General features: G+C 40.8%; 1 long non-coding RNA gene across 1 annotated transcript in view; it reads left to right on the top strand.

Moving 5' to 3' along the window:
* Nucleotides 1–15,799, top strand: part of LOC145459871 (uncharacterized) — a 194,208-nt gene extending 178,409 nt beyond the window's left edge. The window contains exon 2 of the long non-coding RNA XR_013921579.1: nt 15,158–15,799. This is a non-coding gene — a long non-coding RNA (uncharacterized LOC145459871). The remainder of the gene's footprint in view (nt 1–15,157) is intronic.
* The last annotated feature ends 814 nt before the right edge of the window (nt 15,800–16,613 follow it).

The raw sequence follows: 16,613 nt of genomic DNA, 5'->3' as shown, positions 1-16,613 counted from the left end.
GGTGTAATTGAACTTTTCATAAATTTTCATACCCCCCAAAATGGCTAAATCTGCCAATATCTCCTAAACTACGATAGCCAGGAATACGCCGATAGGCTCATTCGACGTAACTTTTGATTTGCTACAGTCTGGTAGCGGAGTTGTAACTCTAGGCCCTCGGGAACATAGAGAAATCTTGGTGTAATTGAACTTTTCATAAATTTTCATACCCCCCAAAATGGCTAAATCTGCCAATATCTCCTAAACTACAATAGCCAGGAATACGCCGATAGGCTCATTCGACGTAACTTTTGATTTTCTACAGTCTGGTAGCGGAGTTGTAACTGTAGGCCCTCGGGAACATAGAGAAATCTTGGTGTAATTGAACTTTTCATAAATTTTCATACCCCCCAAAATGGCTAAATCTGCCAATATCTCCTAAACTACAATAGCCAGGAATACGCCGATAGGCTCATTCGACGTAACTTTTGATTTGCTACAGTCTGGTAGCGGAGTTGTAACTGTAGGCCCTCGGGAACATAGAGAAATCTTGGTGTAATTGAACTTTTCATAAATTTTCATACCCCCCAAAATGGCTAAATCTGCCAATATCTCCTAAACTACAATAGCCAGGAATACGCCGATAGGCTCATTCGACGTAACTTTTGATTTGCTACAGTCTGGTAGCGGAGTTGTAACTGTAGGCCCTCGGGAACATAGAGAAATCTTGGTGTAATTGAACTTTTCATAAATTTTCATACCCCCCAAAATGGCTAAATCTGCCAATATCTCCTAAACTACAATAGCCAGGAATACGCCGATAAGTTCATTCGACGTAACTTTTGATTTGCTACAGTCTGGTAGCGGAGTTGTAACTGTAGGCCCTCGGGAACATAGAGAAATCTTGGTGTAATTGAACTTTTCATAAATTTTCATACCCCCCAAAATGGCTAAATCTGCCAATATCTCCTAAACTACAATAGACAGGAATACGCCGATAGGCTCATTCGACGTAACTTTTGATTTGCTACAGTCTGGTAGCGGAGTTGTAACTGTAGGCCCTCGGGAACATAGAGAAATCTTGGTGTAATTGAACTTTTCATAAATTTTCATACCCCCAAAATGGCTAAATCTGCCAATATCTCCTAAACTACAATAGCCAGGAATACGCCGATAGGCTCATTCGACGTAACTTTTGATTTGCTACAGTCTGGTAGCGGAGTTGTAACTGTAGGCCCTCGGGAACATAGAGAAATCTTGGTGTAATTGAACTTTTCATAAATTTTCATACCCCCAAAAATGGCTAAATTTGCCAATATCTTCTAAACTGCAATAGCAACGAATACGCCGATAGGGTCATTCGACGTAACTTTTGATTTGCCACAGTCTGGTAGCGGAGTTGTAACTGTAGGCCCTCGGGAACATAGAGAAATCTTGGTGTAATTGAACTTTTCATAAATTTTCATACCCCCCAAAATGGCTAAATCTGCTAATATCTCCTGAACTACAATAGCCAGGAATACGCCGATAGGCTCACTCGACTTAACTTATGATTTGCTACAGTCTGGTAGCGGAGTTGTAACTGTAGGCCCTCGGAAACATGGAGAAATCTTGGTGTAATTGAACTTTTCATAAATTTTCATACCCCCCAAAATGGCTAAATCTGCCAATATCTCCTAAACTACGATAGCCAGGAATACGCCGATAGGCTCATTCGACGTAACTTTTGATTTGCTACAGTCTGGTAGCGGAGTTGTAACTCTAGGCCCTCGGGAACATAGAGAAATCTTGGTGTAATTGAACTTTTCATAAATTTTCATACCCCCCAAAATGGCTAAATCTGCCAATATCTCCTAAACTACAATAGCCAGGAATACGCCGATAGGCTCATTCGACGTAACTTTTGATTTTCTACAGTCTGGTAGCGGAGTTGTAACTGTAGGCCCTCGGGAACATAGAGAAATCTTGGTGTAATTGAACTTTTCATAAATTTTCATACCCCCCAAAATGGCTAAATCTGCCAATATCTCCTAAACTACAATAGCCAGGAATACGCCGATAGGCTCATTCGACGTAACTTTTGATTTGCTACAGTCTGGTAGCGGAGTTGTAACTGTAGGCCCTCGGGAACATAGAGAAATCTTGGTGTAATTGAACTTTTCATAAATTTTCATACCCCCCAAAATGGCTAAATCTGCCAATATCTCCTAAACTACAATAGCCAGGAATACGCCGATAGGCTCATTCGACGTAACTTTTGATTTGCTACAGTCTGGTAGCGGAGTTGTAACTGTAGGCCCTCGGGAACATAGAGAAATCTTGGTGTAATTGAACTTTTCATAAATTTTCATACCCCCCAAAATGGCTAAATCTGCCAATATCTCCTAAACTACAATAGCCAGGAATACGCCGATAAGTTCATTCGACGTAACTTTTGATTTGCTACAGTCTGGTAGCGGAGTTGTAACTGTAGGCCCTCGGGAACATAGAGAAATCTTGGTGTAATTGAACTTTTCATAAATTTTCATACCCCCCAAAATGGCTAAATCTGCCAATATCTCCTAAACTACAATAGACAGGAATACGCCGATAGGCTCATTCGACGTAACTTTTGATTTGCTACAGTCTGGTAGCGGAGTTGTAACTGTAGGCCCTCGGGAACATAGAGAAATCTTGGTGTAATTGAACTTTTCATAAATTTTCATACCCCCAAAATGGCTAAATCTGCCAATATCTCCTAAACTACAATAGCCAGGAATACGCCGATAGGCTCATTCGACGTAACTTTTGATTTGCTACAGTCTGGTAGCGGAGTTGTAACTGTAGGCCCTCGGGAACATAGAGAAATCTTGGTGTAATTGAACTTTTCATAAATTTTCATACCCCCAAAAATGGCTAAATTTGCCAATATCTTCTAAACTGCAATAGCAACGAATACGCCGATAGGGTCATTCGACGTAACTTTTGATTTGCTACAGTCTGGTAGCAGAGTTGTAACTGTAGGCCCTCGGGAACATAGAGAAATCTTGGTGTAATTGAACTTTTCATAAATTTTCATACCCCCCAAAATGGCTAAATCTGCCAATATCTCCTAAACTACAATAGCCAGGAATACGCCGATAGGCTCATTCGACGTAACTTGATTTTCTACAGTCTGGTAGCGGAGTTGTAACTGTAGGCCCTCGGGAACATAGAGAAATCTTGGTGTAATTGAACTTTTCATAAATTTTCATACCCCCCAAAATGGCTAAATCTGCCAATATCTCCTAAACTACAATAGCCAGGAATACGCCGATAGGCTCATTCGACGTAACTTTTGATTTGCTACAGTCTGGTAGCGGAGTTGTAACTGTAGGCCCTCGGGAACATAGAGAAATCTTGGTGTAATTGAACTTTTCATAAATTTTCATACCCCCCAAAATGGCTAAATCTGCCAATATCTCCTAAACTACAATAGACAGGAATACGCCGATAGGCTCATTCGACGTAACTTTTGATTTGCTACAGTCTGGTAGCGGAGTTGTAACTGTAGGCCCTCGGGAACATAGAGAAATCTTGGTGTAATTGAACTTTTCATTAATTTTCATACCCCCCAAAATGGCTAAATCTGCCAATATCTCCTAAACTACAATAGCCAGGAATACGCCGATAGGCTCATTCGACGTAACTTTTGATTTGCTACAGTCTGGTAGCGGAGTTGTAACTGTAGGCCCTCGGGAACATAGAGAAATCTTGGTGTAATTGAACTTTTCATAAATTTTCATAACCCCCAAAATGGCTAAATTTGCCAATATCTTCTAAACTACAATAGCAACGAATACGCCGATAGGGTCATTCGACGTAACTTTTGATTTGCTACAGTCTGGTAGCGGAGTTGTAACTGTAGGCCCTCGGGAACATAGAGAAATCTTGGTGTAATTGAACTTTTCATAAATTTTCATACCCCCCAAAATGGCTAAATCTGCCAATATCTCCTAAACTACAATAGCCAGGAATACGCCGATAGGCTCATTCGACGTAACTTGATTTTCTACAGTCTGGTAGCGGAGTTGTAACTGTAGGCCCTCGGGAACATAGAGAAATCTTGGTGTAATTGAACTTTTCATAAATTTTCATACCCCCCAAAAAGGCTAAATCTGCCAATATCTCCTAAACTACAATAGCCAGGAATACGCCGATAGGCTCATTCGACGTAACTTTTGATTTGCTACAGTCTGGTAGCGGAGTTGTAACTGTAGGCCCTCGGGAACATAGAGAAATCTTGGTGTAATTGAACTTTTCATAAATTTTCATACCCCCCAAAATGGCTAAATCTGCCAATATCTCCTAAACTACAATAGACAGGAATACGCCGATAGGCTCATTCGACGTAACTTTTGATTTGCTACAGTCTGGTAGCGGAGTTGTAACTGTAGGCCCTCGGGAACATAGAGAAATCTTGGTGTAATTGAACTTTTCATTAATTTTCATACCCCCCAAAATGGCTAAATCTGCCAATATCTCCTAAACTACGATAGCCAGGAATACGCCGATAGGCTCATTCGACGTAACTTTTGATTTGCTACAGTCTGGTAGCGGAGTTGTAACTGTAGGCCCTCGGGAACATAGAGAAATCTTGGTGTAATTGAACTTTTCATAAATTTTCATACCCCCCAAAATGGCTAAATTTGCCAATATCTTCTAAACTACAATAGCAACGAATACGCCGATAGGGTCATTCGACGTAACTTTTGATTTGCTACAGTCTGGTAGCGGAGTTGTAACTGTAGGCCCTCGGGAACATAGAGAAATCTTGGTGTAATTGAACTTTTCATAAATTTTCATACCCCCCAAAATGGCTAAATCTGCCAATATCTCCTAAACTACAATAGCCAGAAATACGCCGATAGGCTCATTCGACGTAACTTTTGATTTGCTACAGTCTGGTAGCGGAGTTGTAACTGTAGGCCCTCGGGAACATAAAGAAATCTTGGTGTAATTGAACTTTTCATAAATTTTCATACCCCCCAAAATGGCTAAATCTGCCAATATCTCCTAAACTACAATAGCCAGGAATACGCCGATAGGCTCATTCGACGTAACTTTTGATTTGCTACAGTCTGGTAGCGGAGTTGTAACTGTAGGCCCTCGGGAACAGAGAAATCTTGGTGTAATTGAACTTTTCATAAATTTTCATACCCCCCAAAATGGCTAAATCTGCCAATATCTCCTAAACTACAATAGCCAGGAATACGCCGATAGGCTCATTCGACGTAACTTTTAATTTGCTACAGTCTGGTAGCGGAGTTGTAACTGTAGGCCCTCGGGAACATAGAGAAATCTTGGTGTAATTTAACTTTTCATAAATTTTCATACCCCCCAAAATGGCAAAATCTGCCAATATCTCCTAAACTACACAAGCCTGGAATACGCCGATAAGCTCATTCGACGTAACTTTTGATTTGCTACAGTCTGGTAGCAGAGTTGTAACTGTAGGCCCTCGGGAACATAGAGAAATCTTGGTGTAATTGAACTTTTCATAAATTTTCATACCCCCCAAAATGGCTGAATCTGCAAATATCTCCTAAACTACAATAGCCAGGAATACGCCGATAGGCTCATTCGACGTAACTTTTGATTTGCTACAATCTGGTAGCGGAGTTGTAACTGTAGGCCCTCGGGAACATAGAGAAATCTTGGTGTAATTGAACTTTTCATAAATTTTCATACCCCCCAAAATGGCTAAATCTGTTAATATCTCCTAAACTACAATAGCCAGGAATACGCCGATAGGCTCATTCGACGTAACTTTTGATTTGCTACAGTCTGGTAGCGGAGTTGTAACTGTAGGCCCTCGGGAACATAGAGAAATCTTGGTGTAATTGAACTTTTCATAAATTTTCATACCCCCCAAAATGGCTAAATCTGCCAATATCTCCTAAACTACAATAGCCAGGAATACGCCGATAGGCTCATTCGACGTAACTTTTGATTTGCTACAGTCTGGTAGCGGAGTTGTAACTGTAGGCCCTCGGGAACATAGAGAAATCTTGGTGTAATTGAACTTTTCATAAATTTTCATACCCCCCAAAATGGCTAAATCTGCCAATATCTCCTAAACTACAATAGCCAGGAATACGCCGATAGGCTCATTCGACGTAACTTGTGATTTGCTACAGTCTGGTAGCAGAGTTATATCTGTAGGCCCTCGGGAACATAGAGAAATCTTGGTGTAATTAAACTTTTCATAAATTTTCATACCCCCAAAATGGCTAAATCTGCCAATATCTCCTAAACTACAATAGCCAGGAATACGCCGATAGGCTCATTCGACGTAACTTTTGATTTGCTACAGTCTGGTAGCGGAGTTGTAACTGTAGGCCCTCGGGAACATAGAGAAATCTTGGTGTAATTGAACTTTTCATAAATTTTCATACCCCCCAAAATGGCTAAATCTGCCAATATCTCCTAAACTACAATAGCCAGAAATACGCCGATAGGCTCATTCGACGTAACTTTTGATTTGCTACAGTCTGGTAGCGGAGTTGTAACTGTAGGCCCTCGGGAACATAAAGAAATCTTGGTGTAATTGAACTTTTCATAAATTTTCATACCCCCCAAAATGGCTAAATCTGCCAATATCTCCTAAACTACAATAGCCAGGAATACGCCGATAGGCTCATTCGACGTAACTTTTGATTTGCTACAATCTGGTAGCGGAGTTGTAACTGTAGGCCCTCGGGAACATAGAGAAATCTTGGTGTAATTGAACTTTTCATAAATTTTCATACCCCCCAAAATGGCTAAATCTGTTAATATCTCCTAAACTACAATAGCCAGGAATACGCCGATAGGCTCATTCGACGTAACTTTTGATTTGCTACAGTCTGGTAGCGGAGTTGTAACTGTAGGCCCTCGGGAACATAGAGAAATCTTGGTGTAATTGAACTTTTCATAAATTTTCATACCCCCCAAAATGGCTAAATCTGCCAATATCTCCTAAACTACAATAGCCAGGAATACGCCGATAGGCTCATTCGACGTAACTTTTGATTTGCTACAGTCTGGTAGCGGAGTTGTAACTGTAGGCCCTCGGGAACATAGAGAAATCTTGGTGTAATTTAACTTTTCATAAATTTTCATACCCCCCAAAATGGCAAAATCTGCCAATATCTCCTAAACTACAATAGCCAGGAATACGCCGATAGGCTCATTCGACGTAACTTTTGATTTGCTACAGTCTGGTAGCGGAGTTGTAACTGTAGGCCCTCGGGAACATAGAGAAATCTTGGTGTAATTTAACTTTTCATAAATTTTCATACCCCCCAAAATGGCTAAATCTGCCAATATCTCCTAAACTACAATAGCCAGGAATACGCCGATAGGCTCATTCGACGTAACTTTTGATTTGCTACAGTCTGGTAGCGGAGTTGTAACTGTAGGCCCTCGGGAACATAGAGAAATCTTGGTGTAATTTAACTTTTCATAAATTTTCATACCCCCCAAAATGGCAAAATCTGCCAATATCTCCTAAACTACAATAGCCAGGAATACGCCGATAGGCTCATTCGACGTAACTTTTGATTTGCTACAGTCTGGTAGCGGAGTTGTAACTGTAGGCCCTCGGGAACATAGAGAAATCTTGGTGTAATTTAACTTTTCATAAATTTTCATACCCCCCAAAATGGCTAAATCTGCCAATATCTCCTAAACTACAATAGCCAGGAATACGCCGATAGGCTCATTCGACGTAACTTTTGATTTGCTACAGTCTGGTAGCGGAGTTGTAACTGTAGGCCCTCGGGAACATAGAGAAATCTTGGTGTAATTTAACTTTTCATAAATTTTCATACCCCCCAAAATGGCAAAATCTGCCAATATCTCCTAAACTACACAAGCCTGGAATACGCCGATAAGCTCATTCGACGTAACTTTTGATTTGCTACAGTCTGGTAGCAGAGTTGTAACTGTAGGCCCTCGGGAACATAGAGAAATCTTGGTGTAATTGAACTTTTCATAAATTTTCATACCCCCCCAAAATGGCTGAATCTGCAAATATCTCCTAAACTACAATAGCCAGGAATACGCCGATAGGCTCATTCGACGTAACTTTTGATTTGCTACAATCTGGTAGCGGAGTTGTAACTGTAGGCCCTCGGGAACATAGAGAAATCTTGGTGTAATTGAACTTTTCATAAATTTTCATACCCCCCAAAATGGCTAAATCTGTTAATATCTCCTAAACTACAATAGCCAGGAATACGCCGATAGGCTCATTCGACGTAACTTTTGATTTGCTACAGTCTGGTAGCGGAGTTGTAACTGTAGGCCCTCGGGAACATAGAGAAATCTTGGTGTAATTGAACTTTTCATAAATTTTCATACCCCCCAAAATGGCTAAATCTGCCAATATCTCCTAAACTACAATAGCCAGGAATACGCCGATAGGCTCATTCGACGTAACTTTTGATTTGCTACAGTCTGGTAGCGGAGTTGTAACTGTAGGCCCTCGGGAACATAGAGAAATCTTGGTGTAATTTAACTTTTCATAAATTTTCATACCCCCCAAAATGGCAAAATCTGCCAATATCTCCTAAACTACACAAGCCTGGAATACGCCGATAAGCTCATTCGACGTAACTTTTGATTTGCTACAGTCTGGTAGCAGAGTTGTAACTGTAGGCCCTCGGGAACATAGAGAAATCTTGGTGTAATTGAACTTTTCATAAATTTTCATACCCCCAAAATGGCTGAATCTGCAAATATCTCCTAAACTACAATAGCCAGGAATACGCCGATAGGCTCATTCGACGTAACTTTTGATTTGCTACAATCTGGTAGCGGAGTTGTAACTGTAGGCCCTCGGGAACATAGAGAAATCTTGGTGTAATTGAACTTTTCATAAATTTTCATACCCCCCAAAATGGCTAAATCTGTTAATATCTCCTAAACTACAATAGCCAGGAATACGCCGATAGGCTCATTCGACGTAACTTTTGATTTGCTACAGTCTGGTAGCGGAGTTGTAACTGTAGGCCCTCGGGAACATAGAGAAATCTTGGTGTAATTGAACTTTTCATAAATTTTCATACCCCCCAAAATGGCTAAATCTGCCAATATCTCCTAAACTACAATAGCCAGGAATACGCCGATAGGCTCATTCGACGTAACTTTTGATTTGCTACAGTCTGGTAGCGGAGTTGTAACTGTAGGCCCTCGGGAACATAGAGAAATCTTGGTGTAATTGAACTTTTCATAAATTTTCATACCCCCCAAAATGGCTAAATCTGCCAATATCTCCTAAACTACAATAGCCAGGAATACGCCGATAGGCTCATTCGACGTAACTTGTGATTTGCTACAGTCTGGTAGCAGAGTTATATCTGTAGGCCCTCGGGAACATAGAGAAATCTTGGTGTAATTAAACTTTTCATAAATTTTCATACCCCCAAAATGGCTAAATCTGCCAATATCTCCTAAACTACAATAGCCAGGAATACGCCGATAGGCTCATTCGACGTAACTTTTGATTTGCTACAGTCTGGTAGCGGAGTTGTAACTGTAGGCCCTCGGGAACATAGAGAAATCTTGGTGTAATTGAACTTTTCATAAATTTTCATACCCCCCAAAATGGCTAAATCTGCCAATATCTCCTAAACTACAATAGCCAGGAATACGCCGATAGGCTTATTCGACGTAACTTTTGATTTGCTACAGTCTGGTAGCGGAGTTGTAACTGTAGGCCCTCGGGAACAGAGAAATCTTGGTGTAATTGAACTTTTCATAAATTTTCATACCCCCCAAAATGGCTAAATCTGCCAATATCTCCTAAACTACAATAGCCAGAATACGCCGATAGGCTCATTCGACGTAACTTTTGATTTGCTACAGTCTGGTAGCGGAGTTGTAACTGTAGGCCCTCGGGAACATAGAGAAATCTTGGTGTAATTAAACTTTTCATAAATTTTCATACCCCCCAAAATGGCAAAATCTGCCAATATCTCCTAAACTACACAAGCCTGGAATACGCCGATAGGCTCATTCGACGTAACTTTTGATTTGCTACAGTCTGGTAGCAGAGTTGTAACTGTAGGCCCTCGGGAACATAGAGAAATCTTGGTGTAATTGAACTTTTCATAAATTTTCATACCCCCCAAAATGGCTGAATCTGCCAATATCTCCTAAACTACAATAGCCAGGAATACGCCGATAGGCTCATTCGACGTAACTTTTGATTTGCTACAATCTGGTAGCGGAGTTGTAACTGTAGGCCCTCGGGAACATAGAGAAATCTTGGTGTAATTGAACTTTTCATAAATTTTCATACCCCCCAAAATGGCTAAATCTGTTAATATCTCCTAAACTACAATAGCCAGGAATACGCCGATAGGCTCATTCGACGTAACTTTTGATTTGCAACAGTCTGGTAGCGGAGTTGTAACTGTAGGCCCTCGGGAACATAGAGAAATCTTGGTGTAATTGAACTTTTCATAAATTTTCATACCCCCCAAAATGGCTAAATCTGCCAATATCTCCTAAACTACAATAGCCAGGAATACGCCGATAGGCTCATTCGACGTAACTTTTGATTTGCTACAGTCTGGTAGCGGAGTTGTAACTGTAGGCCCTCGGGAACATAGAGAAATCTTGGTGTAATTGAACTTTTCATAAATTTTCATACCCCCCAAAATGGCTAAATCTGCCAATATCTCCTAAACTACAATAGCCAGGAATACGCCGATAGGCTCATTCGATGTAACTTGTGATTTGCTACAGTCTGGTAGCGGAGTTGTAACTGTAGGCCCTCGGGAACATAGAGAAATCTTGGTGTAATTGAACTTTTCATAAATTTTCATACCCCCAAAATGGCTAAATCTGCCAATATCTCCTAAACTACAATAGCCAGGAATTCGCCGATAGGCTCATTCGACGTAACTTTTGATTTGCCACAGTCTGGTAGCGGAGTTGTAACTGTAGGCCCTCGGGAACATAGAGAAATCTTGGTGTAATTGAACTTTTCATAAATTTTCATACCCCCCAAAATGGCTAAATCTGCCAATATCTCCTAAACTACAATAGCCAGGAATACGCCGATAGGCTCATTCGACGTAACTTGTGATTTGCTACAGTCTGGTAGCGGAGTTGTAACTGTAAGCCCTCGGGAACATAGAGAAATCTTGGTGTAATTGAACTTTTCATAAATTTTCATACCCCCAAAATGGCTAAATCTGCCAATATCTCCTAAACTACAATAGCCAGGAATACGCCGATAGGCTCATTCGACGTAACTTTTGATTTGCTACAGTCTGGTAGCGGAGTTGTAACTGTAGGCCCTCGGGAACATAGAGAAATCTTGGTGTAATTGAACTTTTCATAAATTTTCATACCCACCAAAATGGCTAAATCTGCCAATATCTCCTAAACTACAATAGCCAGGAATACGCCGATAGGCTCATTCGACGTAACTTTTGATTTGCTACAGTCTGGTAGCGGAGTTGTAACTGTAGGCCCTCGGGAACATAGAGAAATCTTGGTGTAATTGAACTTTTCATAAATTTTCATACCCCCCAAAATGGCTAAATCTGCCAATATCTCCTAAACTACAATAGCCAGGAATAAGCCGATAGGCTCATTCGACGTAACTTTTGATTTGCTACAGTCTGGTAGCGGAGTTGTAACTGTAGGCCCTCGGGAACATAGAGAAATCTTGGTGTAATTGAACTTTTCATAAATTTTCATACCCCCCAAAATGGCTAAATCTGCCAATATCTCCTAAACTACAATAGCCAGGAATACGCCGATAGGCTCATTCGACGTAACTTTTGATTTGCTACAGTCTGGTAGCGGAGTTGTAACTGTAGGCCTTCAGGAACATAGAGAAATCTTGGTGTAATTGAACTTTTCATAAATTTTCATACCCCCCAAAATGGCTAAATCTGCCAATATCTCCTAAACTACAATAGCCAGGAATACGCCGATAGGCTCATTCGACGTAACTTTTGATTTGCTACAGTCTGGTAGCGGAGTTGTAACTGTAGGCCCTCGGGAACATAGAGAAATCTTGGTGTAATTGAACTTTTCATAAATTTTCATACCCCCCAAAATGGCTAAATCTGCCAATATCTCCTAAACTACAATAGCCAGGAATACGCCGATAGGCTCATTCGACGTAACTTTTGATTTGCTACAGTCTGGTAGCGGAGTTGTAACTATAGGCCCTCGGGAACATAGAGAAATCTTGGTGTAATTGAACTTTTCATAAATTTTCATACCCCCCAGAATGGCTAAATCTGCCAATATCTCCTAAACTACAATAGCCAGGAATAAGCCGATAGGCTCATTCGACGTAACTTTTGATTTGCTACAGTCTGGTAGCAGAGTTGTAACTAAAGGCCCTCGGGAACATAGAGAAATCTTGGTGTAATTGAACTTTTCATAAATTTTCATACCCCCCAAAATGGCTAAATCTGCCAATATCTCCTGAACTACAATAGCCAGGAATACGCCGATAGGCTCATTCGACGTAACTTTTGATTTGCTACAGTCTGTTAGCGGAGTTGTAACTGTAGGCCCTCGGGAACATAGAGAAATCTTGGTGTAATTGAACTTTTCATAAATTTTCATACCCCCCAAAATGGCTAAATCTGCCAATATCTCCTAAACTACAATAGCCAGGAATACGCCGATAGGCTCATTCGACGTAACTTTTGATTTGCTACAGTCTGGTAGCGGAGTTGTAACTGTAGGCCCTCGGGAACATAGAGAAATCTTGGTGTAATTGAACTTTTCATAAATTTTCATACCCCCCAAAATGGCTAAATCTGCCAATATCTCCTAAACTACAATAGCCAGGAATACGCCGATAGGCTCATTCGACGTAACTTTTGATTTGCTACAGTCTGGTAGCAGAGTTGTAACTGTAGGCCCTCGGGAACATAGAGAAATCTTGGTGTAATTGAACTTTTCATAAATTTTCATACCCCCCAAAATGGCTAAATCTGCCAATATCTCCTGAACTACAATAGCCAGGAATACGCCGATAGGCTCATTCGACGTAACTTTTGATTTGCTACAGTCTGGTAGCGGAGTTGTAACTGTAGGCCCTCGGGAACATAGAGAAATCTTGGTGTAATTGAACTTTTCATAAATTTTCATACCCCCCAAAATGGCTAAATCTGCCAATATCTCCTAAACTACAATAGCCAGGAATACGCCGATAGGCTCATTCGACGTAACTTTTGATTTGCTACAGTCTGGTAGCGGAGTTGTAACTGTAGGCCCTCGGGAACATAGAGAAATCTTGGTGTAATTGAACTTTTCATAAATTTTTATACCCCCCAAAATGGCTAAATCTGCCAATATCTCCTAAACTACGATAGCCAGGAATACGCCGATAGGCTCATTCGACGTAAGTTTTGATTTGCTACAGTCTGGTAGCAGAGTTGTAACTGTAGGCCCTCGGGAACATAGAGAAATCTTGGTGTAATTGAACTTTTCATAAATTTTCATACCCCCCAAAATGGTTAAATCTGCCAATATCTCCTAAACTACAATAGCCAGGAATACGCCGATAGGCTCATTCGACGTAACTTTTGATTTGCTACAGTCTGGTAGTGGAGTTGTAACTGTAGGCCCTCGGGAACATAGAGAAATCTTGGTGTAATTGAACTTTTCATAAATTTTCATACCCCCCAAAATAGCTAAATCTGCCAATATCTCCTAAACTACAATAGCCAGGAATACGCCGATAAACCCATTCGACGTAACTTTTGATTTGCTACAGTCTGGTAGCGGAGTTGTAACTGTAGGCCCTCGGAAACATAGAGAAATCTTGGTGTAATTGAACTTTTCGTAAATTTTCATACCCCCCAAAATGGCTAAATCTGCCAATATCTCCTAAACTACAATAGCCAGGAATACGCCGATAGGCTCATTCGACGTAACTTTTGATTTGCTACAGTCTGGTAGCGGAGTTGAAACTGTAGGCCCTCGGGAACATAGAGAAATCTTGGTGTAATTGAACTTTTCATAAATTTTCATACCCCCCAAAATGGCTAAATCTGCCAATATGTCCCAAACTACAATTGCCAGGAATACGCCGATAGGCTCATTCGACGTAACTTTTGATTTGCTACAGTCTGGTAGCGGAGTTGTTACTGTAGGCCCTCGGGAACATAGAGAAATCTTGGTGTAATTGAACTTTTCATAAATTTTCATACCCCCCAAAATGGCTAAATCTGCCAATATCTCCTAAACTACAATAGCCAGGAATACGCCGATAGGCTCATTCGACGTAACTTTTGATTTGCTACAGTCTGGTAGCAGAGTTGTAACTGTAGGCCCTCGGGAACATAAAGAATTCTTGGTGTAATTGAACTTTTCATTAATTTTCATACCCCCCAAAATGGCTAAATCTGCCAATATCTCCTAAACTACAATAGCCAGGAATACGCCGATAGGCTCATTCGACGTAACTTTTGATTTGCTACAGTCTGGTAGCGGAGTTGTAACTGTAGGCCCTCGGGAACATAGAGAAATCTTGGTGTAATTGAACTTTTCATAAATTTTCATACCCCCCAAAATGGCTAAATCTGCCAATATCTCCTAAACTACAATAGCCAGGAATACGCCGATAGGCTCATTCGAAGTAACTTTTGATTTGCTACAGTCTGGTATCGGAGTTGTAACTGTAGGCCCTCGGGAACATAGAGAAATCTTGGTGTAATTGAACTTTTCATAAATTTTCATACCCCCCAAAATGGCTAAATCTGCCAATATCTCCTAAACTACAATAGCCAGGAATACGCCGATAGGCTCATTCGACGTAACTTTTGATTTGCTACAGTCTGGTAGCGGAGTTGTAACTGTAGGCCCTCGGGAACATAGAGAAATCATGGTGTAATTGAACTTTTCATAAATTTTCATACCCCCCAAAATGGCTAAATCTGCCAATATCTCCTAAACTACAATAGCCAGGAATACGCCGATAGGCTCATTCGACGTAACTTTTGATTTGCTACAGTCTGGTAGCGGAGTTGTAGCTGTAGGCCCTCGGGAACATAGAGAAATCTTGGTGTAATTAAACTTTTCATAAATTTTCATACCCCCAAAAATGGCTAAATCTGCCAATATCTCCTAAACTACAATAGCCAGGAATACGCCGATAGGCTCATTCGACGTAACGTTTGATTTGCTACAGTCTGGTAGCGGAGTTGTAACTGTAGGGCCTCGGGAACATAGAGAAATCTTGGTGTAATTGAACTTTTCATAAATTTTCATACCCCCAAAAATGGCTAAATCTGCCAATATCTCCTAAACTACAATAGCCAGGAATACGCCGATAGGCTCATTCGACGTAACTTTTGATTTGCTACAGTCTGGTAGCGGAGTTGTAACTGTAGGCCCTCGGGAACATAGAGAAATCTTGGTGTAATTGAACTTTTCATAAATTTTCATACCCCGCAAAATGGCTAAATCTGCCAATATCTCCTAAACTACAATAGCCAGGAATACGCCGATAGGCTCATTCGACGTAACTTTTGCTTTGTCACAGTCTGGTAGCGGAGTTGTAACTGTAGGCCCTCGGGAACATAGAGAAATCTTGGTGTAATTGAACTTTTCATAAATTTCCATACCCCCCAGAATGGCTAAATCTGCCAATATCTCCTAAACTACAATAGCCAGGAATAAGCCGATAGGCTCATTCGACGTAACTTTTGATTTGCTACAGTCTGTTAGCGGAGTTGTAACTGTAGGCCCTCGGGAACATAGAGAAATCTTGGTGTAATTGAACTTTTCATAAATTTTCATACCCCCCAAAATGGCTAAATCTGCCAATATCTCCTAAACTACAATAGCCAGGAATACGCCGATAGGCTCATTCGACTTAACTTTTGATTTGCTACAGTCTGGTAGCGGAGTTGTAACTGTAGGCCCTCGGGAACACAGAGAAATCTTGGTGTAATTGAACTTTTCATAAATTTTCATACCCCCAAAAATGGCTAAATCTGCCAATATCTCCTAAACTACAATAGCCAGGAATACGCCGACAGGCTCATTCGACGTAACTTTTGATTTGCTACAGTCTGGTAGCGGAGTTGTAACTGTAGGCCTTCGGGAACATAGAGAAATCTTGGTGTAATTGAACTTTTCATAAATTTTCATACCCCCCAAAATGGCTAAATCTGCCAATATCTCCTAAACTACAATAGCCAGGAATGCGCCGATAGGCTCATTCGACGTAACTTTTGATTTGCTACAGTCTGGTAGCGGAGTTGTAACTGTAGGCCCTCGGGAACATAGAGAAATCTTGGTGTAATTGAACTTTTCATAAATTTTCATACCCCCCAAAATGGCTAAATCTGCCAATATCTCCTGAACTACAATAGCCAGGAATACGCCGATAGGCTCATTCGACGTAACTTTTGATTTGCTACAGTCTGGTAGCGGAGTTGTAACTGTAGGCCCTCGGGAACATAGAGAAATCTTGGTGTAATTGAACTTTTCATAAATTTTCATACCCCCCCAAAATGGCTAAATCTGCCAATATCTCCTAAACTACAATAGCCAGGAATACGCCGATAGGCTCATTCGAAGTAACTTTTGATTTGCTACAGTCTGGTATCGGAGTTGTAACTGTAGGCCCTCGGGAACAT

Source organism: Botryllus schlosseri, unplaced genomic scaffold (assembly GCF_051294905.1).
Source record: "Botryllus schlosseri isolate E-star unplaced genomic scaffold, Bs_hap1 Bs19a, whole genome shotgun sequence".
Classification (NCBI taxonomy): Eukaryota; Metazoa; Chordata; class Ascidiacea; order Stolidobranchia; family Styelidae; genus Botryllus; species Botryllus schlosseri.
Note: the sequence above shows the minus strand (reverse complement) of the source record. Positions and strands in the feature narration are given on the sequence as shown.